Genomic DNA, 26,688 nt, shown 5'->3' on the forward strand with positions numbered 1-26,688 from the left:
ATGAAAAAAAAAAGCTACAAGTGGTTCTTACATGTGTCTAAATATTCCTTCCCACATAGACGTCCGTCACCTTGTAGGCTTTGGCACAAATTTCCTCTTGGCCTATAATAATCATCATCACCTCTTATATGACCGTATACTTCCCATGTTAAATATCAGAGCAAGCAACAGTTTATATAGAACTGACCTGTGTGTATCCATTCTTAAAATAAGAATCAAAGAAACATTCTTATGTCTGTAAAGCTTTATTGTTAACAATACTTTTATGTTTCAACATTACTAAATCAAAAAAAAATGTTCATTACATTTTGGTTCACAATTCATTGGTAGTTAAATGGAATAATTTCAAAGATTGTAATAAAGAAATCTATCCATATGGCACTAAGTGATTTTGTCATTATGTTTATGTATGTTTTAGGTACTTGCTAAGTTTATCTACAGAGGCAAAATCCTACTTATCTGACATTAGTCTATCTGTTGAAAACAGATTTATGTACTACTTTCTTTTACTACCAGAGGCTTTATCAGGAGAGGAAGCTTAATGTACCATATTGTGATATTAAATCGTATTCCATTTTTGCTGCTTTAAACATCTTGAAGAAATGTTCATTGTTTGTGTTTCATTTTATTTTTCTCCCTCCATTCCATGAAGGTAACCAGATTTTTTGTGGAGTTGAAAATAGAGAAGCTTGTAAAGACAGCCTTCTTATAAGATCTTAAACTGTCTGCATAAAAAGCTTCTAGCTGTCAAAAGGTTTAAAGTCACTGGGAAGTTTAGACTAGGTTACTGATGCTCAAAATGTGTCTGAGAATCCATGGCGGGGGGGTTCCTTGAGACTCTTGTAAGAGTCCACAAGGTCATAATAATTGCTTATTGCTAATTACATGACAGGTGATATCATAATGTTGACAGCTAATAGAATGTGTGCTTACATATTCTTATACTCTAAAATTTTCTCAGTTTTAGTTTCTAACAGGATATAAATATCAATAGGACAGAACCAACATAAACGAAGGTTTTCAGGGATCCTCAATAATTTTTTAGGAGAGTAAAGAGGAAAAAAATTTATGACCATAATCTAGAAGGGAAGGGAAAAAAAGTAGAGTATCTTCTTGGGACTGAGAGGGGTCATGGTGAGAGAGTGGAAGTAAATTTTCCACGACTGGGAAATAGCAGAGATCAGCTTGACCCAATTCCCTAGCAAGGTCTCTGGCGGGGGGTGGCAGAATCTCAGAAGGCTGACTACTAAAGCCCTAGATATTCTGCCTCTGCCAAGATTTAAGCAGTACGGCTTGGGAAAGATAGAGCTGAATTACCTGCCCTCATGGAAACAGATAAGCTCAAGCAACTAGAATATCAAGGACAAAGGTTCTAAAAGATGTATCAAAGCATAGAAAGTTTTCCAATCTTTTTTAGGCAGCCTGTGTAGTCATTTGTTTGATCAGTAACCCCATTTATCTTTGGAAAAACTTCTCTGGTTTGCATACTCCTGGTATGAGAAAGATTCCATGTGCCTGGGTCCTCATTACAGAAGTCAGATTTCCCCTCTCCTCATACCTTGGTTTAACCAGGAGGTAGGCATGAGATTAAGGCCTGACAACCACATGGTCTCTCCTAGGACTGTAAGTCTCGAACTAGTGGCAACAGGAGAGAAAGAATTTGGAGACTATTCACCATAGGGATTCTCATGACAGCAGCAGGCATGATAGATGTCCTGGCTGCTATGCTTCCCGCCTCTTTCCTTCCAGGACTCCCTGTATCCCTGTCCATCTTGAGTCGGCTGCCCAAGCCCCCTTCCAATAACTTTCCAATAAATTCCTCTTTGCTTAAGTCAGCCAAAAACCTGCCCATGACCACCCCCATTAGAACAAACACACAAACACAAACCCCCAAACCGCAGAGATTGAATATCGCTCAGGCTCATAGAGATGAGGAAACGGAACTACACAAAATTTAATTTTTAAAATAATGAAGAAAATATCATGATCCATCAAATTAAAAAAAAAGGAAAGGTCCACTAATTTTAGTAATTTGATGTTTACTGTCAACAATCAGCCACTTATATAAAGTTATAGCTTCTGGCTTAAGATTCATCTATTTGGCAATCCTTATCTGATGCGAATATGAAGATGATAGAATCTTGAATCAGTGATGTGTAAGATGGTGCCCGGAAAAGGGACTTTTTAACAACAACAAAAACATGCCATTTAAAAATGTGAGATTTGGCAGCTTCCCCTCCACCCCCTTCAGACTGGAGAGAGCAAAGTACCTGGAAAGACAAATTGAAGTGGTACTTATTATATGAATGCAATATCAAGAGAAAGAACTTTTTTTTTTTTTTTGGTTTATGTATTGGCAAACCATCTCTTTATATCCTTCAATATGTTTAGTGGATTTTATTTATTTTTTAAATATTTTATTTATGTCAGAGAGAGCACAAGCAGGGGGAGCGACAGGCAGAGGGAGAAGCAGGCTCCCCGCTGAGCAGGGAGCCTGATGCTGAGCAAGAAGCCCCATGACGGACTCAATCCCAGGACCCCGGGATCATAACCTGAGCCAAAGGCAGATGCTTAACCAACTGAACACCCAGGTGTCCCTGTTTAGAGTATTTTAGATAGAAAGTGATGGCCAAGTGTGAAGTGGCAGTACCATATAGTGATTCAGAGAACAAGCTTGGGAGTCACACTGTCGTTGAATGCAGAAGCCACCATATCCCTGTTGAATATATATTACGTTGGGCAGTTTTCTCAACTCTTCAACCCTCAGTTTTTAAATCTATAAGGATATAATCGTACCTACCTCATAGAGTTATTGTGAAGATAAAAAGAAAATATACATAGCTAAACAAATTGTAGCTATTTTTCTTAGAGGTGAAGAAAGCTTGGGTGGGGGGGACAATTTTGAGACCCCTAAATATTCCCTTGGCAATGCAAAAATTATTAGGGTTTTTTTTTTATTACTTTGTAATGAGCCTGCCTGAAATATACAGATAGGGAAAGGCAGCCAAGATCTCCAAATGTAAACTTACAGAAAGTAAAGATGAGTCTATCAGGTGACACAAATGGAGCAATCATGTATTCAGTTAAAGGGAAAATTCATGAGCCATTAAATTATAAGACAGATTTTTTCTTTTATTCCAGATTTGAATCATGTTAGCAGGAGGGATCTGAATACTTATCAGAAAAGACAATTATTCAATAAGAAAGCTGACTGAGCAGGAAACGGTTTTGAATTGAGGTGGGCAAAATTTTCTTGAAATTTAGTAAAGACTAAATAAACATGATTTCATTGGTAAGATTAAGCCATTCTGTTCAAAATCAATTTTCTGTTGTTTTTATGCGGAGAATGAATTTGAATGTTTCATGAAGAAGCAATTTAAGAGGAACAAAAGGGAAAAAATGTTTTTGCTAAGTTGGATAAGTTTGTAAATTTTGAAAGTAAAAGCAGGAAAAGATAATGACCTCTAAAATAAAGAAAAACATGTAGATTGGAGTGATGGAGTTAGATAATTCTCAAATCCAGTGACTTTTTAAACTAAAAGTAGTGTAAAATCTAAGTTTTATTATTAAATAATAAAAATAGACTTTAGTGACTTAAAGATAAGCAGCAGTTAATGTTAGGTTCATAAGCTCTTATCTTTGAACTGCCTTCATAATTTTCTCTTTGAAAAGGAAAAATGAAGACTCAAGATATGCTATTAGGAAATGACAGTACGCATTCTAATGTCTTTGAATTTCAACAGAATTTGATAAAATGAAGAAGGTATTCTAAGGTTTTCAGTATTTTTCAAGTTATTTCCAGGAATAAAATTAATGCAGTAATAAATCCAGGACTCTAAAGGCAATCTTTGTAGAATTCTGCTTCCAGATGAGAGGGACATAGTCTAAACAGGACAGCTTTTAGCCAAAACAATAAAAAATACACAGATCTTCCTTGACTTACAGTGGGGTCATGTCCTAATAACCCCATTGTAAATTGAAAATGTAAGTTGAAAGTGCATTTACTACACCAAACCTACTGGATATCATAACTTAGCCTCACCTATCTTTTTTTTTTTTTTATAAGATTTTATTTATTTGACAGAGAGAGAGGGAACACAAGCAGGGGGAGCGGGAGAGGGAGAAGCAGGCTTCCCACTGAGCGGGGAGCCCAATGCGGGGCTTGATCCCAGGACCCTGAGATCATGACCTGGGCTGAAGGCAGACACCTAACCAACTGAGCCACCCAGGTGCCCCAGCCTCGCCTATCTTAAACATGCTCAGAACACTTGCATTAGCCTACAGTTGGGCAAAATTATCTAACACATAGCCTGTGTCATAATACACTGTTGAATATCTCCTGTAATTTACTGAATACTGTACTGAAGGTGAAAACCAGAATGGTTGCATGGGTAAAAAATGGTTGTAAGTCCATCAGTTGTTTACCCTCATGGTTGTGTGATTGACTAGAAGTTGTGGCTTGCTGCCACCATCCAGATCACAAGACTACTGTACCACATATTGCTTGTCTGGGGAAATACCGAACTTCAAAATTCAAAGTACTATTTCTACTGAATGTGTGTCACTTTACCACCATCATAAAGTTGAAAAATCTAAGTCGTAAGTCAAGAACCGACTATGTATATATAAACCACAACAAAAAAATCATTTATTTATAAAAAGCACCAAAGGGCAATAAATACAAAGAGGCCAAAAGGAACTAAATTTCAATGACTGTTAAATCTTCTCTGGACTAGCAGTAATCTGTAGCCATTGTCCACCTAGTCTGGGTCCAGGTGAGGGGAGGATTGGATCAGCCACAGGCAGAGGAACTCCACTGGATTAAAGAGAATCTAGAGGAGCTGTTAACAACCCTGTGGCCACTGTAAATGACTGAAATGAATAAGAGCACTTGGGAAGAGCTAGATCTTTTTACTTCCAAGTCTCCTGTATGGGATTTTTACTGTTTGTAGCACTGTAGGTACAACAAAGAGTTTGGTGTCTGGGCTAGAAAGGAAAGAATCTCAGGTTTCTCCAATTCTTCAATTTCCTGCTAGAGAAAGTGGCCTCTGATAGATACACAGCACAGGTAGCCCTTAATAGCTTTTGAAACAGGAGATAAAAAGAAACCATAGCAGTAATACCATTCTAATTCAGCTTAACTACTGACTGGATTGAGTCAAAAGTGCTTATCCACTTATACTATCCTCCTGGAAGAGGGAAGAGCATGCTGCCTCTGGGTGAAAATACTATGTACTTCAGTCTTTACGGACTTTTTAAACACAAGATCCAGAAAATAATAAAATATTTTAAGATAGAAGCAGAAAGTCTGACCAATAATCAAAAGAAAAAAAAAACTAGGCAAGTTTTAGAAAGGGCCCAGAATTTGGAATTAACATAAAGTTTCTTAATGTAAATATTTTAAAGAAATTACAGCAAAATTAGATAAAATTACTGTCAAGATGGAAAAATTCAAAAGACTGGATCTCAAAAAAATAATAGTTGCACTTCAAGAACATAAAAAATAATATAGCATTTTAAAAATAAGATTTTACTAGAAAAAAATATAAGAATGTACTAGAGATACATAAGACCCAACACAGTAGGGGAAAAGAAAATTAAAGAACTCAAAGAGAAAAAGAAATTACTTGAACGTAACCATAATGAGAAAATTAATTGATCTCAGAACCCTGAGATCATGACCTGAGCTGAAGGCAGACGCTTAACCAGCTGAATCACCCAGGCGCCCCTAGTTATGACTTTATTAATATTCAAAAATTTAGGCTTCAAAACAAGGAATATAACTAGGGTTAAAGAGAAACTGTTAATAATGATATCAGGACCAGTGTACCAGGAAGGTTTAGCAATCCTAAAATGTATTTACCTAATATAGCTTCAGAATAAATGAAGCAAGAATTTACCAGGCTAAAGGGGGATTAGACAAACCCCAAGTACAGTCATAGTCAAATTGGAGGAAGTCAAGTTGGAGATTTTAACACAGTTCATTGAGTAACTGACAGTGTAATCAGACAAAAGTCAGTAAGGATTTAGGAAATACAAAAAAACACTATTAATCAAATTGACCTGAATAACATTTATATATCATTATACCCCAAAAGTACAGAATTTCCTTTCAAGTACACAAGAAACAGTCATCAAAGTAGACTAGATACTGAACCATAAAGTTGCAATAATTGTTAAGAAGAGAAATCATAGGGAATATTGTTTCTGATCACAACGGAAAAAAATAGAACTCAATACCCATAAAACCACAAATGTTTGCAAATTAAGAAATATGCTTATCAGTAACACATGGGTCTCGGAACAAATTACAATGAAGGTAAGAAAATACTTTGAACTCAACAATAAGGAAAATACAACATATCAAAATTTGTGGATGCACCTAAAGCAGTTTAATGGTAAATTTAAGGCTCTACTAAAATTTATGGTTTTAAATTAATATATCAGAAAAGAAAAATATTGAAAATCAGTGAACTAAGCTCCAGTAAAGAAACTAGAAGAATATAAGTCCAAATAAAAAAAAAGAAAATAGTGAAGATAGCAAAAATCAACAAAATTGACAGTAAATGTATACTACAGAAAAGCAACAGAACCAATATACAAACACTGAAATTTTGTATTTGTTACTGGTTTGGGTTCCAGCATGTAAGGAAATATCCCTTCAGTCACTAGGTGACTACTAGGTGACCAATGATTTAATGAAAAAGACTTCAGTGGCACACACTACAAGAGAGAGAATTTAATCCCCGAGGAAAGAGCAGAGTTTGATTTCAAGAGTTGACATGTTATAATATACAAAAGGTCCGGTTTTCAAAAAAACATCATGACATATGCAAATAACCAGTTTTTTTTGTATGACTAATACAAAGGAAAAAAATATCAATAAATAGAACCTGTCTCTGAGGAAGCCCAGACTCTGGACCTATGACACAAAAACTTTTAATTAACTATTTTAAATATGCTCAAAAAGCTAAAGGAAACCATATATAGACTCAAAACTATGAGAACAATGTCTCACCAAATACACAAAATCAATCAAGATACAGAATTTTTAAAAATGGACCCAAAGAGAAATTTTGCAGTTGCCAAGTACAATAACGGAAATGAGAAATTCACAAGAAGGGCTCAACAGCAGATTTGAGCAGAAAGAAGAATCAATGACTTGAAGAGGAGATAACTGAAATTATCTTGTCTGAGGAAAAGGGAAAAACAATGAAGAAAAATTAACAGAGCCTAAAAGCTCTTGGGACACCAACATATGCCTAAGAGGAATCCCAGAAGAAGAGGAGACAAAGTGACAGAATATTTGAAGAAATAATGGCTGAACCTTCATAAGTGCATAAGGAACACTAACATACACATCCGAGAAGCTTAACACACTCCAAGTAGGATAAAAATCAAAGATATTCACACTGTGGCGTATTATAATCACACTGTTGAATGCCAAAAACAAGGAATCTTGAAAGCAGCAGGAGACAAACTGTCTCCGTAAGGATCCTTAATAAGATTAACAGTTGATTTCTCATCAGAAATCATGGAGACAAGAAGGCAATGGGATGACACAGTTCAAGTACTTAAAGATAAAACAAACAACTCTCAACCAAGAATTTTTATCTGGCAAAATCATCCTTCAAAAATAAAGGCGAAATTAAGACATTCCCAGCTAAAAACATGGAGAGTTCATCTCTAGTAGAACTGAGCTGCAAGAAATGCTAAATACAGTTTGTCTTTCAGATTGAAATGACATACATTGAATCCATGCAAAGAAATAAAAAACACAGATAAAAACTACATAGGTAAATATAAAAGTCAGTATAATTGTATTTTTGGTTATAACTCCTCTTTTTTCCTATACGATTTAAAAGAAAATTGCACAATGATTATAAATCAATGTCAATGGGCACAGAGTATATAAAAATGTAATTTGTGATAATAAGTATATAAAGAAGCCAAGGTCAGAGTTACATAGGAACAAAGTTTTATATACTATTAAAAGTAAGTTGGCATTGGGGTGCCTGGGCGGCTCTGTCATTAAGCGTCTGCCTTCTGCTCAGGTCAAGATCCCAGGGTCCTGGGATCCAGCCCTGCATCAGGTGCCCTGCTCAGCAGGGAGCCTGCTTCTCCCTCTCCCACTCCCCCTGCTTGTGTTCCCTCTCTCGCTGTGTCTCTCTCTGTCAAATAAATAAATAAAAATCTTAAAAAAAAAGGAAGTTGGCATTAATTCAAATTTTTATAAATTCAGATGTTAATTGTAATCCTCAGGATAACCACTAAAAATTAATTCAGGGGATTAAAATGATACACAAGAAACAATCTATTGAATACAAAATAAGGCAGTATTGAAGGCCTGAGAGAAAAGAAAAAGATATGACATATAGAAAATAAATAGCAAAATTGCATAGGTCCTTCCTTATCAGTACTTATATTAAATATAAACAGACTGAACTATCCAATTAAAAGTATAATTGGCAGAACTGATTTTTGAAATTTATTTATATGCTAATTTAAAAGACACTTTAGGTACAAAGGCACCCTTAAGTTGAGAGCGAAAGAATGGAAATATATATATATATATATATATTTACACCAAAAGAGAGCTTGAGTAGTTATGCTAATATGAGACAGACTTTAAGACAAAAAGTGCAGTTATACATCAATTATATCTCAATACAGTTGGAAAAAAAAACTTACAAGAAACAAAGATCAATTAAAATCAATTAAAATGTTATAAGAATATATAATATATAGCCAAACTGAAGGAAGTTGGAGATTTTAATGCACCATCAAGAAGACATATATAAATTATGTGTACGGTGCTCTAACAGCACCTCTATGAACACAAAATATATGAAACAGAAACTAACAGAATTAAAGGACTAGAACATTTAACAATATTTGGGAACTTCAATACTCTACTTCTAATAACGAGTAGAACTAGACAGAAGATTTATCAAGGAGATAAAAAACTTCAGCAACACTGTAAACCAACTAGATGAAAAGACCTGTGAAGAACAATAGCAGAATACATATTCTTTCTGAGCGTACATGGAATATTCTCCAGGGCAGACCACATGTCAGGTCACAAAAAGAGTCTCGATAAATTTTTAAAAGACTGATATCACACAAAATTATCTTCACTGACCACAAAGGAATGAAATTAGAGGTCAATAATCTATTATTGGAATACTGGAATATTCTATTATTGGAATCTATCTGGAATATTCACAAACTGTGGAAATTAATACCATCAACCAATGGATCAAAGAAGAAATCACAAGGAAATTAGAAAATACTTTGAGATGAATAAAAACAAAAACACAGCATACCAAAACTTGTGAAATGCAGCAGAAGCCATGGTCAGAAGGAAATTTAAAGCAGTAAATGCCTGTATTAAAAAATATGGAAGCTCTCCTACCATAAATTTAACTCTGCACCTTAAAAGAGTAGGAAAAAAAGAGCAAACCAAATTTAAAATATAAGGAAGGAAATATTAAGATTAGCGGGTAAATGAAAACTTTTGCTGCTTTGCCCCTACTAACAGGGGCCCCACACCAAAATCATCAATAGCACTTTTCCCATGACGGACTCTCAAGTATGCTCCCGGCCCAAAGGTTTTCACCTATCCTAAAAAATCTATAATATTAAATATGATATAATGCATTATCTATATAATGTAATGTAATATATTATAACACTGAGTATAATATGATATTAGAAAGAAAGCAGTACTCCCAAGGGTAGTTGATATTCAAAACTAGAAAAATAGGAAGTTAGGTTGGAAAGGCCTTTTGTTACCAGAAAACAAAAATGCCTTTGATGTTACCTGGGCCAGTGATAGAGGATTAAGGGGCCAACTTAAAGTGACCACCAGCCAACATGTGATTATGTAAACTTAAAAAAGACAATGGAATTTTCACGAAGGGGCAACAAAATAGCACTATTCTCCCCCTCTAAGTAAAAAGAAAAAAAAAAAAAGGCACAAAGGCCAATCTGCTGGAGCTCAGATGATCAGTTTTATTGTTAAACATGAATCCAATCAGAATGATGAATCCAATATGGCACCGGATATACAGCTCAACATGTTGGCTGATTCTCTCCTTAAATTAGACTATGCACATTGACCCTGGCTGGCTGGGGACAGAGCCTACCCTGTATGTTTATATAAGGCATCCTGCCTACTCACTGGCTCTGAAACGGAGAGCAGCTCAGAAAAGGTAAAGTGACTACAGTTGGTTCTTTTCCATATTCATTACTGAATCAGAATCTGCTTTTATAAAGGCATCTGCATGTTAAACTTTCAGAAGCACTTTGAAATACAGATTCTACTGATCTCCATATAAGACTTTGTTTCCTCAAACCAGGCACTGTTGACATTTGGGGTCCTACAGTTCTATGGGGGAGCTGCCCTGTGCACTGTAGGATGTTTAGCAGCTTCCATGGCCTCTATCTGGTAGATACTAATAGCCCCCTCCCCCAGTTATGACCAACAAAAATTGACAAATGTCTCCTATAGGACAAAATTCTCCTGGTTAAAAAACTCTGCTTGAGATATTTCTATGAATTGTACTGAAATGCTGATAAGAGTAACAAACTTACATTTCCAAAGATAACTACAGACCAAGCCAAGACATACTGACTTGGCAATGGTATAAGACAAAATCTTGGCAGTGATAAAATAAAAAATGACATTTCATGAAAAAACACCTTGCTTAAAAATTAAAAATCTAAAAAAAAGACAAATTAAATGTAATTTTAAATAGGGACCCACCTTAAGTCCAAGAGTTCAGAAAAATAACTTAAGTGCTAGAGCCAGCTGAGCAAAAGCAGTTGATAACCCAGATACTGAATCCCATGTATTGTTCCTCTTTGGGTAAACTTATTTCAAATTTGAAAGCCTAACTCAATAGGTGTTGTTTTAAATCTAAAAATGGGTAAAAAGTTGGAATAAAAAAAATTAAAATGCTTGTGTGGACATTTTTTTAAAGGGTTTCAGTGTCAATACAGCAATACATTTCTAATAGTTATATTTATATTTTGTTTGAAATACTTGAAGAGTTCAAAAGAACTGATCAAACTCAATTTGCCATCAGTTTAAATGTTTAAAGAAATTTAATTGTTTTCATCACTACTAAATATTCAAAATTGGTTTTTAAAATTTTACTTATTGGATCCATAAATTTACTAGATCATTAAACAGTGTACCCACAGTTCTATTCCTTTTCCCATGACAAAAACCTTAAGAAAATAAGACTCTATCAACATTTCAGAATGCCCAGGAGAGTTTCAGGAATGCTTTTGTATCCCTTTTGTTAAGAAAATTTAACCAATCATTTCTCAGATATATACGGCCATGAAATCCTTTTAATTTTTGCCTAGGAAAAGTGAACATCCACAAACCATACTTTTTAAGGTACTGCAACCCTTTCTCCCCACCCTGGGTTCTGACGACTCTGCCCAGCTTTGTTCTACACATTCTTCCACTACTCAGACAGTAACACCACTCCCCACCCCATTACTCTACTCAAAGAACATCCTTTTAACAAGTTAACATCTTTTGATTTTTTAATATTGATTCATTTTTCATGAGACAGAGAGATAAATCAAAAGGAACACTAGGCTTGTATGAGCTCTAAAGTACATAGAAAATTTCACAAAACATTGATTTTATACCTTTAAGAAATATAAATTCCATATTAAGAAATTAAGACAATATGTGTACCTAGCTTAAAAACTTCTAACAGACTTAAAAAAATATTCTCCTTTCTATCATAGTACTTCTGCGCATTTCCCTGGAGAAAGCCACTGTGTTAATATTCTTATATATTCTTTTAGGAATACTTGGTATCTATTTAAGGGTGTACAGATATGTAGGTTTTCTCTGAATACAAATGGAAGAACATTGTACTTACAACTTTGCATTTTGAATTTCATAGTAAACACTAAGGATATTTTCCTATAGCACATGTAAATCTATTTTGGTCTTTTTAATAGTTGTAAAGCATTCCAATGGATGAACGCATTATACTTCATCTAGTGTCCTATTGATGATAATTTTAATTAATAGTCTTTTTTCATTACAATAAAAGCCGCAATAAAAGTTTTTGTCCTATCAAATCTTTATGTACAATGCACAAATATTTTTCTCCAACATCCTTATTATTTTATAACATTAAATATTTCATCTTTTGCCAATTAACTGCTCAAAAAGGCTCATAGATGATTCAATTTGCATTTCTTTATTTATGAGTGCTGAATAGCTTTTCACATTGCTAACATCTATTTTTTTTTAACTCTTTGTTCTGCCCTCTGTTCATTTTCCTACTGGCTTTTTGAAAATGCATGGTTCAAAATATTTAAACAGGCCTTCATATCCCACTTTGAGGCTCGTTGCAACATGCAAGATACTACAGAGCTTGCAATATACCCAGGCCCTCAGAGACAGGTCTCAAAGCAGTGGTTTGGGACTTCGGTTCGTTGCCAAGTCATTGCTAAAGTTAATATGATAACAATTTAGGTGAAATGAAATAACTTTCCTTCTGCATCATCTATAGATATAAGAAGAAGTCTTGCGACATACTAAGGAAAAAATAACGTGAAATTGGAAATGGGTTGTCAAGGATATTTGCCATAAATAAACATTTTTATTAAATGTAGCATGGTATCAGGACTAGTGTCTGACAGCACCAACATATGTAGCTTGAGATTAAGCACATGATACAAACTGCCCAGTGTAGATATGCATGGCCCTCAAGTTTTCCAGCCAAATATCAAGACAATTTTCTGCATCACGGTGATTACTGAATATGTTCGTGACTAATTATGACACTTCAAAGGGTCTATAAAAAAAACAAACAAACCTGGAATATCTTTATAGGATCCTGAGGAGATGAATGGATAACCACAGAGAAGAACAGTATTACAAGATGCTCTTTTTAAAAAAATTTTATTATGTTATGTTAGTCACCCTACATTACATCATTAGTTTTTGATGTAGTGTTCCACTATTCACTGTTTGCGTATAACACCCAGTGCTCCATGCAGAACGTGCCCTCTTTAATACCCATCACCAGGCTAACCCATCCCCCCACCCCCCTCCCCTCTAGAACCCTCAGTTTGTTTCTCAGAGTCCATAGTCTCTCATGGTTCGTCTCCCCCTCCGATTTCCCCCCCTTCATTCTTCCCCTCCTGCTATCTTCTTCTTCATTTTTTTTCCTTAACATATATTGCATTATTTGTTTCAGAAGTACAGGTCTGTGATTCAACAAGACGCTCTTTGTTTACAAGAGAACATTAGGTCCATTAGGTAGTACAATGCATTTTCTAAGATCTAAAACATGCTGTCAGAGCAGATACTCTATGTGTCTTCAATATTTAGACTGGCCAAAATATTGAGGAAACTGATGTTCAAAAATAGTCCTTTTTTTTTTTTTAGTCCCCTTTCCATCAAGGACAATGTCATACAATGTCCTATAACCCACCACATCAATTCAGTTACTGTCTTGATAATAAGGACTTATTTTGGGAGAACGATCTATAGATTACTCAGAAAGCCATCCTAGGAAAATCTGTGAATGTTGCCCAACCTCTAGAATGTGTCTTTCTTGCTTTGATTTTGTACTGTTTCTTCAGCCACAACAATTATTTATAAATGTAATATATTAAGCAAAAGTTATTAAATATAAAAAGAATACGGAAACTTTTAAGAATGGCACAACACATTTCAAAATACTCTTCATGTAAGAAATATTTATGGTTTGATCACCGTGTACCCGGTGCTACTCAATCCTAGCAAATAAAGCAAAGAACAAAAAGGAAAAGCATCCCTACCTCATGGAATTTCCATTCAGTAAAGCAAAGAGAATAATAAGGTGCCACAGAAAAGAAATATTCAGTAGGTGACGACGTACAAAAAAAAAAAAAAAAAAGCCATTTCCTCCAACATCTTGTTCTAGAGCTTTGTAAGGTGAGAAGCAATCTTCAGAACAAAGCCACAGAGCAATTCAAGATTTTCAAGCATTCAAAAAATGAGACATTACATTAAATATGCTATAGTTGGCAAAATCAGGCTACCATTTTTAGTGTGACTTCTTTTCCAAAGTTAATACATCTTTACATTGTCCCTACATACAGACCTACATGATCCTTTGTATGGCATAACTTAACATAAAATTAAAAAACTGAATTCCATAAATGTCCCTTAATTGCCTAGTTCCGCTGTTACTCAATACTGGGGAATAAATGCTACAGGTTTTTTATATATTCTTCTAGAGATCATTATGCATATTCCAGTAAATAAATTATCATCCTCATTTTTTAATGGAAAAAACAAACCCACAGAAGATAGCCAGCATTATTTATGACTTTTTAAATTTATTTAAAAGGTTTATTGGTTTACTTAAAAAAAAGTTTACTGGTTTATTTAACAAAATACTGTGGACTTCTTTCTGTATCAGTATATAAAGAGGTCCTTCAATTTTTATAACTGTACAAGATTTCATTTTATGAATACACCTTTTTTCTTTCTTTCTCCGATATTGATAGCCAACTACTGACATCACTCCAACTAAGAAAAGATATTGGAACATTTTTTAGTCGTGTTTTATTGTAATTACTTAACATATTCTATTTCACATTTGCCTCCATCATGTTTAAATCTGGCAGGAACAAAATATGCCCCACAAATGTTACTACTAAGTTTGAACATATCAATGTTATTTTAAGAAATATGTGTGGATTTGTTTCTTGCACCTAATCTTGTCTCATAAACAGAACTATATTGCAACTTCTCTCTAAAATAGTAGAAAGGAGTAGGATTCAATCCACCTGGGAAATAACTGGGGGGGGGGGGAGTGGCAGGAGAGAAGATAGGACTATGTTAAAATAGGCCAGCCTGAATGTTAAGGGCTAGATAGAGGAAGATCTTTAATATTTACATTACCAAGAAAACACATGGGATGGCCGCTCTACCAGAGAAATTCTGTCTTGAAAAATATATTTTAAACACTGTTGAAGCAAAAATTCTATGATAACAAGTTCTCTAAATGGGAAGGGAACACGAGAACATCAGAGTCTCCTGGTGAAAGGAGGATGGCAGGATCTGAAGGAAGAAGAACACCTGGTAGGAATCAATAGGCAATAATCACATGCCTACCTATTCCTTCCTTTGCGCCTCCATATTTGGTACCAGGTTTTCTTTGCGGAAGTGTCATTTACACTAATTTGTCCTTTACCCCACATTTACCTAATGCTGCGACAGCCATGCAGCCATGAAGTTGGAGGTAAGACTGAATTCACCCTTGACTCTGGGAACGGAGTATATCTCTCACCAAAAAAGTGTGTTCTGGTTAGCCAAGCCAAGTGATCAGTACAGAACCTGAGACTTTGGCCAGGAATACCATACCACCATACCATGAATATTTATCTCCATCCAAACAACTGCCAAGTCGCCACAACGAGAAAAACCTCCTAGGATTGAAGGTGGCACACAGGGGTATGCATCCTGAGAGAATCACAGTGCTCCATTCAAACCATGTCTGCACATCACAGTTCCTCTGGAACTTGTAGGTATATGAACCAAAAGTTCTAGTAAGCTTGGCTTGTGTTTTATACTTCCTTCAGTTGGAAGCATCCACACTGATACAAATAAAGGGGAGGAGGAGGAAATGGGGGAGTGGTAGACAGAGGAGCTGGAAGTTAAACTTGGTGCACTGTTTGCATTTATTTAGAAATTCTCTTGCATTTTTCTAATTAATTATCCTGAAAAAGAACAGGTACACAAAATTCGGGTTATATGTCAGATTTCTAAATCAATCTATCTATCTGTCTATCTATCTATCTATCTCCAGTCTCCCTTCCTGGTTTTCTCTCATTGCTGGTATTCCTATACCTTCAGTTCTTTAGCTTATGGAACTTTTTCTTTTAAATCTTATGTATTTCAATTCAATGTCTGTATTTTAATGAAGATACTACTATAATCTTTCTTAATTTAGGTCCTGTCAGATTATGTTGTTTTCCTATTAAGTTTGATCACTTTCTAGTCTCAAAACATTATTTAAAAGAATGCCGTTAATAAACCCATTCTATAATTATTAACCTATTCAGGGGTACCATGGATGGTATCAGAAAATAAATCACAAAATATAACTTTAGTCTGTATTTCCATCTTCTGCTCATAAGAATCTACAACATGAATCATAAAATGGCCATGTAATAATACATCTCAAATACTGCTGAGCAGATAGAATATTGAATATTTGAACCAAGTGCCCAGGATAATTTTCAAAGTTCTCTAGCTGTGTGATAGCATACCAAAAGAGAGATGAGTTCTTTGATAGGCCAGAGCCCCTGAGAAAAGAGCCCTATAATTTGAAACTAGAAACCACTGCCATCGGTTATTGAGAGTTACAAAAGAAAAGTTGCTTTCTAACCAGCTCAGCCCTCAGACCCTTATAAATAACAAGATTACACATTTCCCCAAGAGGTAAACAGAGAGTCTTTGAAGAATGCAGGCAAAAAAGTGTTAGTTGTACTCTATTTATTACCAAGAAGATATATTCTACGTTTGTCAGCAAGTATATATGGAAGTTGTTGCGCTTCTGATCATAAGACATACATCACAGTTAACTGGCTACTGCTCTCACCTCCTGGTACTGTTGTATGATCCACGCTATTCATTATTAATAGTACCCTTTCACTTTTAAACATTCCCTGGTTTGGAAAGTAAGTGTTATGGTCACCCTACTTATGGGGGTTAGTAATCATGTATCCATATAAGGAATGCTATTTAGAGGAAAGATGAATCTTTGCTTGCTCTCACTGGCTCTTGCTCTCCCTATATATAGCAGAAATAATCATCCCCTTGCCATCAAAACATCTGCAAATAGATTATAAAATGAGGGGGTTTATTGGCCATTGAAAGACTTCACCTCTCCTATTTTTCCTTCAGAAAAAGTATTTCTTAATTCTTATTCTTTCTTCCAATGTATGTTAAAGTGCACATTTTCTGAGTTAAAATAGCCAACTGGTTCTTGATCCTGGCAAAAGTACAAGTATAGAAACTGCCTTGAGGGGGAGGGGGAAAGGAGCAAGTTGGGCAGAGAAGGAGGGAGGGAGGGAGGGAGGAGGAAGGAGGGAAAGGTAGAAACCCATCAGCAAAGTCATCCGATGCATTTCATTATTTTATCAAGAAGCTTCTCTCTTGGGGCGCCTGGGTGGCTCCGTCGTTAAGCGTCTGCCTTCGGCTCAGGTCATGATCCCAGGGTCCTGGGATCCAGTCCCGCATCGGGCTCCCTGCTCAGCGGGAAGCTGGCTTCTCCCTCTCCCACTGCCCCTGCTTGTGTTCCTGCTCTCGCTGTCTCTCTCTCTCTCTGTCAAATAAACAAAATCTTAAAAAATAAAAAAAAGCTTCTCTCTTGTGATGAGTGATAAAATAATGAATATCCATGAGATAACCCAAAAGAGGAAAGACATTGTCCAAAATGTGTTTATTTACTCAACGACTACTCATGCTCATTTTAGCAAGTGCCTTGCTCTTTCCCGGCTTTGTTAAGTTTTATCCTGCTTTATTGAACTTAATAAGCGGCAAGTGGACTTTTCCTTTTAGAGTCAGGACTCAGATGCTGTCCTCCTCATCACCATATACACACTGTGAAAGCCCGCAATCTAAACTCCCAGGACCACTTATAAAGTGAAGATGGGTGTCGCCATGGTGCCTCGTATGGAAATCGTCTTGCAGCTCTGTGTCTTTATGTGTAGCTAGGAACAACATCCACTTACACAAACTGAAATTTTATGAGTCACACATTGTCCTCCAAGCCATGAATTTTATGTGATTTACAGCTTTGGATTTTAAGCGAAAGGTTTTACACTCTGTTTTATTGGTTAAACATATTTCCCCCGTTAATCTACATTATGGAGCACATCCTCCTAAGTAGAGCTGCTACACTAGCTTTCCCTTTTCATTTCCCCTCATTTGCTTGTATTTATAAACAAAAGTAGGATAGAGAAGTAGCAAATGGCAGCGTGGCTGGCATGTCGGAGTGACTAGGAAATGCCAGACCCTACAGACGTTGCTAGGAAGCTGCTGCTTCTCTCGCCACAAATTAGCCTTCGTCACAGCGGATCAGGTAAACAGCCCGGCATGGGATGACTAGGGCATTCTGAGCTCTTTATGGGATTTGCTGATGACCACTTTCCTACTTTCATTTCCTTCAGTTTGATTAAAATGCATGTATTTCTTTTACCATCTTATATTGCCGTGTAGTTCTACAGTACACTGCTAAGAAACTGGCGTACAGAATCACAGGAGGGGTGGTTTCAGTCAGAGGTGCAACTTCACCCTACTTTTTCTCATTTCCAGCTCTCTCGTAGAAGGGGATTTTCTCGGAATCCATGACTGAGAGCTTTTTTGTTTCTTCTTCTTCTTCTTCTTCTTCTTTTTTTCCCCCCTGTAGCTCTCACCCAGAAAAGGTGTCTGTAGTTGAGTCAAAATTCTACTTCAGCCCTCGTGCTGCTACTGATGTGGAGCTGGGGAGTCATCTCAGTTGTTCTCCCCCACAGCCCTCCTTTTAGTGATGGTGATGATGGGGATTCCTGTATATTCTACCTCAAGAGCTCATTCCCAGAGTCAAGTAAGAGATCACAGAAAACAAGGGTGCTGGAAAAAACGTAGTAGTACAAAAATGGAAGCTACTATGATAAAGCTTTTGTTTTTTTGTTGTAGATTTTGCCCTCTAAGCTATTATTATACTGGTCAGTGGCATTTATGCAGTGATCAAAGGAGCACTTGAAAATGTGGTAAGTGTGAGTGAGGCACCAACTCGTTAATTTTACTTAATTTTAATTAATCTACATCTAAATGGGCACATCTAGCTAGTGGTTAACATATCCACACAGCTCCAGGGCATTAAATAGCTTTATTAGTTATTACTTCTAAGTCTTTGTATTTAGTTTTTAAAGATTTTATTTATTTATTATTTATTTATTTGCGTGCACGTGTGAGCGGGGGCAGGGGCAGAGGAAGAGAAAGAATCTCCAGCAGACTCCATTCGGAGCATAAGCCTAACGCGCAAAGCTCGATCTCACAACCCTGAGATCATGATCCTGAGATCATGATTCTGAGCCAAAACCAAGAATTGACCACCTAACTGAGCCACCCAGGCAACCCCTCCAAGACTGTTTTTAAACACTTGCAAATAATCAGCCACTAACCTGATAAGGCAGGTTAGTCTAGAGGAAATAAAAGTTAATGACCTCTAAATCTCGAGCCTTCTCTGGGTAGGCTCTCTTAAAAATAAATATTATTTTTAAAATAGCTCAGCTTAAGAATGTACCTTGTTAATGGCCATATTGTTAATAACTATATTTTATAACTATATTGTTAATAGAACCTCTCTTTATACTTGACTGACATTATGAGAATACATACACATATTATTGATCTATTTGTGTAGCATATTCTGTCAGGTTCACCGATTTTATTGCGGTACAGTTCATGAGGCAGTCAGAAAACTTAGTATAAAGCCTTGACTAAGATACTTTTCTTCAGCAATTTACCCTTTTCCTCAAACGCCTTCAATGACTTCCCGTAAGCAAAGGAATAAAATCCCAAGTCTTCAGCATACATTTCAAAATTACCTCCTCTCCTACATTTTTCGTTTTCTGTTGCCCCCTAAAACTCACAATTAGCAATTCATCGACTTCTCTGCTTTTTCACATTCCACAGATAATTATCGACAATCCACTATACAAGACACTTTGCTAGGCTCTGAGGGTACACCAATCAAAATACAGTGTCTTCCTCTTAGGATGATTACATTTCACTAGGAGATAAAATTATGTAATTTCATGCACCATACTAAATTGAGCTTTTATGAAGCAAAGTGAAAAAGTATAATTGGTGATCTCAGCTGGGGCACTGGTTTTGGTTTGTGAGGGTCCCAGAAAGGCTGGGAACTGCCAGTTAATCCTAAAGTCTGCAGCATTTAGTCAGGCCAGAGCCTCCTGGAGGTGGGAAATACAGCGTGACTGTGTTATCGTGTTACCTCTGCCTTTCTCCTCCTCCACATGGTAAGACTCTTTGTTTGTTCCATTTAACTACCTATTGCCACTTTAGAAAAGCAAAGCTGCAACCCACTGTCACAACTAACCTTTCTGTCACAGAACACATCACAGCCTGGCACATTATAATTGCTGGTATTTATGTCAACTTCCCCTCTAGACCTTGAATACCTCCAGAGAAATAGTCTTTGTATTTATATCCTCTACTATTTATTTGGGGGCCTTTCTTTCTAAGATATATGAGAATGAATTCCTTTAAATTCCTTTCCCTTTAAAATTTAAATTAGAAGGGGGAGGGAGATACTGAAATAAATCTGCTATTCTCTTTGATCCATGCTATAGGAGAGACCTGCCAAAATGCAACTGAATAATGAATAACAGCTTTTTGTGGGTAGAAAGAGAGAGAAAAGTGAGAAGCGCAAATCCAAATAAATATTTTGGATATGGTGATAAAATTTAGTCTGTGATGATTTTAAAGAGAGCTACTGGAATAAAGGTTGGTAAAAGGCAGCCCAAATATAGTAAGACAGCAGCAATGAAAAGTAATGATAGGAGTGGGATCAATCACTCTGTGGAAATAAATCCACTGTCAATAGGATTGTGTCCATCAGAGAGCTTTGCTAGCTAAATTTATTTCATGGGCAATCACTAACTTGAGCATGTTTCCTCTTCTGTAAAATGCAGGGCTTGGATGAATTTGAGCAACGTTTTCTAAAGGGTCTTCTGGACAGCTTCCTGAAATGTTAATACTAAAAAGTAATTTTTAGAAGCTCGGGGTTAAATAAAGTTCTGTAAGTTTCTTTAGAATAGAGCCTTCCAGAATCTATCATAGGCTAATGTATAATGTGGCTCACTAGAGGGCCCATTATATGTCTTTCTCAAATTTATTTGAAACATGAAGGCTGTGCATCATTTATATAGTTACCTTTTTTGAAAATAGACATAAAAAAAGAATAGGGTGCTAATGAAATAGAATAATTTACTATGGATTAGGTGGCCTGGGAATACCTTGTGAGATCAGAAGTGTGACATGAGGGATGAAAAGAAATCCAGCAAAGGCATTTCGGAAATAGAAGGAGTATGTGCAGATGCCCCAATAGCAAAAAATAACTTGTTTCATTTACTTTAGGTGTTGAGGGGCCACGGTGGATGGAGCATATGAAGCAAGAGAGAGGGTCAAAAAAAAACCAGATTGGCAGAGGTGGATGAGGGGCAGTCTAAGATAGTCGTACTGTGCTTATAGTTACTCAATACACTAGCTCCTTCATTGAGAAAGCCTTGATAAGAAAGAAAAAGGTCAGCTGAATTAAACAGTGTGTTTAATGACATGAGTGATTTTTCAATAAGTACAGTACGTCATGGCAAATCCATAAAACAGTTCACAATCTGCTACTATGAGTAACGCCAGGAGCCTGGACTTAATTCTAAGTGCAATGGAAAGCCACTGAAATCTTTAAGTGGAAAAGTAATATTCATTCTGCAAAAATTCACTGCAAATGTGCTAAAACCCAGAGATGGCTATTTCTGCCCATATCTAAAATGTAATGACACATGATTCTCTTGCCAAGTCTGAATCTCTACTTAGGTTCAGTGAGGAAGGAAATGGGGCGGGAAGGATTCTCCTTTTGGCAATTTTAATGCTCCCATATAGTTGTTTTTTTTTTTTTTAAATAGTTCCACATGCTCAAAATCTTCACTGTAATACTCCTATTTTTTCATCCTTCCCTTTCATTTTTGTTGTTTCTATTCTACCCAAAAGTGGAGTGAATAGAAGACTTAGAGAGGCAGCACCTACTATAGTTCTAGCTATTCTTTCTCGTTTATTCTGCATTAAAATTATTCTGAAGAATGAATTTTAATTCTTCTATTTTTTTGACACAAACGTAGAATTTGGAAAACTTTTTTCCTTTTGTCTAGCCATTCTATATTACCTTTCAGTACCTTGGAAGCAAAGTAGGAGTGTTCAAAAGCTACGCGGCTCTCTCTTGAATGCTGCAAAATTTCTTTCCTAAGGAAAAAGGGCCCGCTTAGAACTGTGTGCAGCGCCATCTCGTGACAAAGGAAGCATTTTTTTTTTTTTTTTTTTTAGTGAATAGAGCATCTGCACATTATAATCTGCTGCTTTGCATAATATGCAACAAAATTTAGAGGTTTTATAAAGTCAGCAGGCAGTGAGGAACAGATATGGGTATCATGGTGTTTTCATGCTAATTTTTTTCCATGAAATTTGAAGTCAGAAATTAAAAACAATAACCCTTGGATCATTCAATTTTAAGAAACTTCTCCAAAAAGTTATATCCTGCCAAGTAAAAAATACTAAAAAGTATGTTAAGTCAATACAAAAGCACACTAGAGGCTACAAGATGGGCTTACGCATTTAGCATCTCCCCAGGGTAAAATTTCTAGATACTGAATTAAAACTATCCTATGCTGGAGAAAGTGCTAGTGATAAGATTTCCAAAAGACCTCCTCCAGCAGCAAGTTAAGAAATTACATTCTTGATTTTCAGAATGTAGTTCATAGTACACAATTATTCTCAAGTAAACATTCACAATACTTTATGGAATAAAGGCATCTCCTGAATAAATGAGTTTGAACACGGAGTTCTGATTCAATGCTTATCATGGACCTTGTTCCATTTAGCACTTTTGTCTAGAAAACACATTCTGAAAATATAAAAAAGTTTGATTCTACAGAAGAGAAGTATGTTCTTTTAAAATGGTGGGAAACAATTTTCTGCTAAATATTATTAAATGTATGCATGATGTGAAATATCGTCTTCTAGGGTTAGCTATTTTAGTCAAAAATTTCTCAAATGCTGCTGTAAGAATCTAGCCTGTTTTGGCCTCCTGCAAATAACTGGATGGAATAGGATGGCACTTTCAACTTAGTAATTCTTCCGGCGAGCACACTCAAAGAGGAAGAGACATCAGTTTATTCAAAATGTTGACCATGAAAGCAGGGAACAATCGGCATTTCTCTTCCCCCTTTCTAATGAAGTAGAATAAAGCCCTGATTAAATAAATTAAACGTATGAGTTTATTCTAATAAACAATTAAATGTTTTAATTTTATAGTTATGTTTTTACTAAAGAATATTTCAGTAGTCTAAAATTCTGAAGGCGACATCAGAAGAAACTGCAGGGACAACACAGATTTTTAAAAGGGAATTTAGATATTAACATCAAGAAAAAGATGTAAATTAAAGTAGATCTACCACGATCATTCCCATAAGTTGCTTGGACTCTTAATATTTTTTCTAGACTCAGAAAAAGAGTGTTACATGCATTAAAAAGTTCCTTAATTTCTACTCTTACTCTATTTGTGGAATGGAATTTTTCTATACAAATAAATGTGGGCTCTGCGACAGGAATTGAACAAAAGAGCTCATGTTTCTAAAGAACTGCTTACTTGTGAAGTCTTTTGATAACTCAGGCATCTGGACAGCTGTGTTTCATCTCTACTTAAACTACTTGCATTCAAAGTTGCTATAAAAATTCAAAATGTAAAGCATGGATACTCAATTTTATCTTTAAACAATTTAATATTTTAATGAATCAGCTAATTCAGACGCAAGGAGACCTGGGCTCAATTTCCAGGATTGCTGCAGGCACTGCCCTAGGTCCTGGGGGATAAAAAACATTAAGATGGCGGCCACGATTTTACCCAGGCTGCTGAAAGCTGCTGTTAAAGCTACAGCTTCAACGGAGAAGTATTAAACCAATGGGAAAAATCTGCAGAAGTTTGGTACAGAAAAATCCTTTTGTACGAACATTTCCACGTAATGTAATTTTTAAAGAACAGCAAAGCACAGACCCCAATAAATCTTTGCTTAAAAGCAACCATCAGGAGAGAGCTTGCTTCCCCTCTCTGCCCTCTGGCATGGGCTATAAAGAGAAGTTGGCAGTATGTAACCCGAAAGAGGGTACTCACCAGAACAGGACTGTGTTGGCACGCTGATCTGAGACTTCCAGGCTCCAGCACTGTGAATAATGAACGCATCTTGCTTAGAAGCCATTCGCTCTACCATAATTTGTTACAGCAGTCTGAATGGAGTAAGACAATGTCCAACCGGTTTTTACTAAAAACCAAAACAAACAAAAAACCCCTGACTTTAATTACTGTGAATGTTGTAAGCACTCTAAATGAATTCAGAATACGCTGTTGTGGGAATTAAAAACCAAAATAAACTCTTAGCGTTTCCCCTAAACTTAGCATGCTTTCTCTTACCTCCAAGGCTCCTCCAAGTTCTTTCCTCTGGAACACTTCCCAAAGCCCCTCATTTTCTTCACCTGGTTGGTTCTACATTGAGACATGGGCATCAACAACACTTACTCCAAATGACTTCTCTGATCCACCCCAAATCGAAAGCAAAGCAAAGCAAACCAAAGCAAAACAAAGCAAAGCAAAACAAAGCAAAGCAAAGCAAAGCAAAGCAAAGGTTTTGGCGTTCCTCTTAGGTAGAGCCTTAGGGTACTCATATCTTCCAGATACAGAACACATATGTTTCTCGTTGCAAAAGGGTTTTACTTTTTTTCATCTTTAATACCAGCCCCTATCACAGTATTGTATGAATAAATCCTAAAGTAGCCAACCTTACCTAATCTAAGGCCCCATCTGAAAGATGCCAAAAGTAGAAACAGGTTGAAGCCGCTTCATCCCTGATGTAAAGCTAAAAACTTGTCTGCGGAATGATTGGTTCCGTTGTCCATCAACTCAATTTAGCTGTTATGTGGCACTAAGGGGGATGGAATTGGAAGGTTATGCATTAGTATACTTTCATTCATTCATTTATTCTTATCTTCACAGATATTTACTGAGTTCCTAAGTGCCACACACTGTGCTAACTGCAGGATAGATGTACAATATTGAACACAACAGACAGTCCCTGGTCTTAGAATAAGGGTGTGAGCCATTTTGCTATTAGGTATTCACTTGACCTGAGTTCAACAAAATCCAGAGAAATGTAGGAAAGGGGAACAGAACTAGGAAAGTTCAGAAGGCAAGCTGTGATTTTTTTTTTTAAGATTTTATTTTATTTATTTGACCTTAAGAGAGAACGCAAGAGAGGGAACACAAGCAGGGGGAGTGAGAGAGGGAGAAGCAGGCCTCCCGCAGAGCAGGGACCCCCCCACCCCCGACGCGGGGCTCGATTCCAGAACCCTGGGATCGTGACCTGAGCTGAAGGCAGACGCTTAATGACTGAGCCACCTAGGCGCCCCTGTCATATTTTTAACGCAAGTGCATGCTTGAGATGAGGGAGTACTATAGTGTTAAAAAAAGCTATCCTTCTCAATGTTTAGGAAAACTAAGAATAAAACTATGAATATCTAACCCTAAACATAAATTACAATAAGAAAAAGAAAATGAAAAACAGAATCACATTTCTACAAATAAAAGAACACCAGAAGACACACCCACAAATAGAACAAAATGAGCTAAAAGATACTAGGAAAATGATAACAAACATGAGAAAAAAGTATTAATAAGAATAATTTTAAAAAAACCCTCAGAAATGAGTTGCCAAAACTCAGGAAAGATTTAGAAAATTAAAAATTCAAACACTTAAGGGCACTTGGCTAGCTTAGTCAATGGAGCATGTGACTCTTGATCTCAGGGTTGTGAGTTCGAGCCCCACATTGGGTGTAGAGATTGCTTGGCAATAAAATCTTTAAAAATAATAATAAAATAAAAAATTTAAAAAAATAAAAATATAAGAAAAATAAACTGAACAAATACAACAAATACCCTTCAAAGAAATATAAAGATGGAAAATCTTTAAATTAAAAAAGAATGAAAAACAGATTAAAAGGAACAAAAATAAAGTAATATATATGTGTGTGTATATACATGTGCATGTATATATATGTAAGTGTATATATATGTATAAAGTGGAGAAAGATCATTCAATTTAGGAATAACAAACATTTTCTTTTTTTTTTTAAAGATTTTATTTATTTATTTGACAGAGAGAGAGAGACAGCGAGAGAGGGAACACAAGCAGGGGAAGTGGAAGAGGGAGAAGCAGGCTTCCCGCCGAGCAGGGAGCCCGATATGGCGCTCCATCCCAGGACCCTGGGACCATGACCTGAGCCGAAGGCAGACGCTTAATGACTGAGCCACCCAAGTGCCCCAAACATTTTCTGAATTTAAAAAATTCTTTGAAACTATTTAATGAAATATCACAAGGCATACTTGAAACTATTGATTTAAAGTGGACAACACCAAGACATAGTCTATAAAATTATTGGACATAGTCTATAAAATCCTGTATTCTACAGAATTATAAAATTCTTTTAGGTATCAGAAGAGTTCCTTTTTTTAAGATATTACTTATTTGTCAGAGAGAGAGAGAGCACAAGTGGGGGGATCAGCAGGCAGAGGGAGAAACAGGTTCCTCCCTGAGCAAGGAGCCTGATGCTGGACTCGATCCTAGGACCCCAGGATCATGACCTGATCCAAAGGCAGACACTTAACCGACTGAGCCATGCAGGCATCCCAGGGTTTTTTTTTTTTTTTTTTAAGATTTATTTGTTTATTTGAGAGAGAGAGAGTGAGAGTGGGGGGGAAGGGCAGAGGGAGAGAACCTTCAAGCCAATTCCCTGCTGAGTGCAAGCCCAATACAGAGCTC

General features: G+C 36.3%; 1 long non-coding RNA gene across 1 annotated transcript in view; it reads right to left on the bottom strand.

Moving 5' to 3' along the window:
- Nucleotides 1-24,409, bottom strand: part of LOC113911821 — a 73,610-nt gene extending 49,201 nt beyond the window's left edge. Inside the window, exons 1-2 of the long non-coding RNA XR_003516603.2 lie at nt 24,288-24,409; nt 23,991-24,138 (exon numbers count right to left, since the gene is read on the bottom strand). This is a non-coding gene — a long non-coding RNA (uncharacterized LOC113911821). The remainder of the gene's footprint in view (nt 1-23,990; nt 24,139-24,287) is intronic.
- Nucleotides 24,410-26,688: the final 2,279 nt, after the last annotated feature.

Source organism: Zalophus californianus, chromosome 12 (genome assembly GCF_009762305.2).
Source record: "Zalophus californianus isolate mZalCal1 chromosome 12, mZalCal1.pri.v2, whole genome shotgun sequence".
Taxonomy (NCBI): Eukaryota; Metazoa; Chordata; class Mammalia; order Carnivora; family Otariidae; genus Zalophus; species Zalophus californianus.